The sequence below is a fragment of the Mastomys coucha genome, unplaced genomic scaffold (genome assembly GCF_008632895.1).
Source record: "Mastomys coucha isolate ucsf_1 unplaced genomic scaffold, UCSF_Mcou_1 pScaffold18, whole genome shotgun sequence".
NCBI lineage: Eukaryota > Metazoa > Chordata > Mammalia > Rodentia > Muridae > Mastomys > Mastomys coucha.
Genome location: NW_022196900.1, coordinates 67,522,042 through 67,523,693, shown reverse-complemented (window position 1 = coordinate 67,523,693; position 1,652 = coordinate 67,522,042). Strand labels below are relative to the sequence as shown.

The 1,652-nt window shown below is 37.7% G+C and overlaps 1 protein-coding gene across 2 annotated transcripts in view; it reads left to right on the top strand.

Moving 5' to 3' along the window:
• The window catches only part of Zyg11a (zyg-11 family member A, cell cycle regulator), a 37,736-nt gene that overhangs the window by 20,149 nt on the left and 15,935 nt on the right, over positions 1-1,652 (top strand). The gene's annotated exons all lie outside the window — the stretch shown is intronic.

Genomic DNA, 1,652 nt, shown 5'->3' with positions numbered 1-1,652 from the left:
GAGAAACCCTGTCTTGAAAAAAACCAAAAAACCAAAACAAAACAAAATAAAAAAACCAGTAACTATTAACTTGAATTTCTTAATTATCCTGAATAGTTCCAAAGACTAGAATTTCACATTGCATTTAAATGAGTGGGTAGAATACCTTAATAAACAAGAGTTGAAACAAATATGCAGTATAGTATAGCAAATATATAATCTTAAGTTTGTATGAATATACAAAATTTCATACCAGTATAAAATTATTTGGCTTGTTGGTTTCTTTAGCTTAAAAGTAGGTTCAATAATCTACCCTTTTATCCTATCATCCCTATATCCCCCCTTTTTCCACCCCTTTCGCCCCCTTTTTCTATAACATTAGATAGGAGAGGAAGAAAGATAGAGGAAAGAAAAAGTCAAAAAGAGGTTCCTGAATCTAACCTCTTATACTGTTTTCTTCTTGACCAATACCATCAACAACTTGTAACCAACCACCCCCCCTTAAATGATGACAAACCTCCATCATCCACCAAATGACCAAAACCACCCATCCTGATTTTTTGGGACTTGGGTGTCATTCACTTAAAACTGCTTCCTGCTGTCTGTGGGTGATGTTCTCTTTTGGAGACCCTAAGGAAACTGGGATATTGGCCAAATCCTAGGAAAGCTAGCCATGCCATTTGTTGTCCAGTCTCTGTGTGATGAGAAAGTAAGTGCAGGGCTCAACTGCAGTCCTGCTGGGACAGTTTGTGATGCCGGACGGTCTAGCTAGCCATATAGAAAGTTTTCTGGGCTCAGACTTTTGTGGGAATTTCATTTGAGGCGGTCTGTGGGGAAGCATCACCCGGCTACCTGTCTTCTTTGGTATCTGGTCCCTTTGTTCTGTTTTGTTGTTCTTGGTTTCTTCCCTTCATGTCTGCTGCCAAGATTTTTAGGTCTTCCCCTGTCAAATTTAATCTTTATTAGTTTTGATGGAATCCATAGCTTTTCTTCTCCTGTTGAAGCAAAGGCAAAAACCTCTTCCCCATCTCAACACATTTCCTGCCTTCCATTCTGAGGTTTTCACATATAAAAGCTGTTCTAATTTATCAGTCCTTTCTAAAATCCGGTGTTATTTCAGCATCTGTGCTACCTTTCTCATTGGCATGTAAAACATTTAAAGTCAGTAAAGCATTAATTAGTCTATCTCTGGGAGATTCCTTATCCCATTTACAGTCGTGTTAGATCTCTCTACAACTGCTTGACCTGTAAGATTTGTGAGATATGCCAGTAACGTATTTAGTAATGTTTAAAATAATCTCATATTCTAATGGATGCTTATGTTGAAGTATCATCAGCTTCAATCTCTAAAGGCATCTCCAAGAGAGCCACCATTTCAATAAGTGTGTAATCTCAGAATCATTCCTTTCAGAATTCAAGGCAGAAGCCCCTTATGGGGAATTCTGCATCACCTGTATAGTGTATTAACATGTTCATATCTTAAACTTTCAGATTCTATAAACACATTCTGAAACACATTTTGTGATATTATTCTAAGGTGACTTCATTAAATATAATCTGTCTTTTTTTTTCTGGTTTTTCAAGACATGGTTTCTCTGGTAACCTTGGCTGTCTTGGAACTCACTCTGTAGACCAGGCTGGCCTTGAACTCAGAAATCCACCTGCTTCTGCCT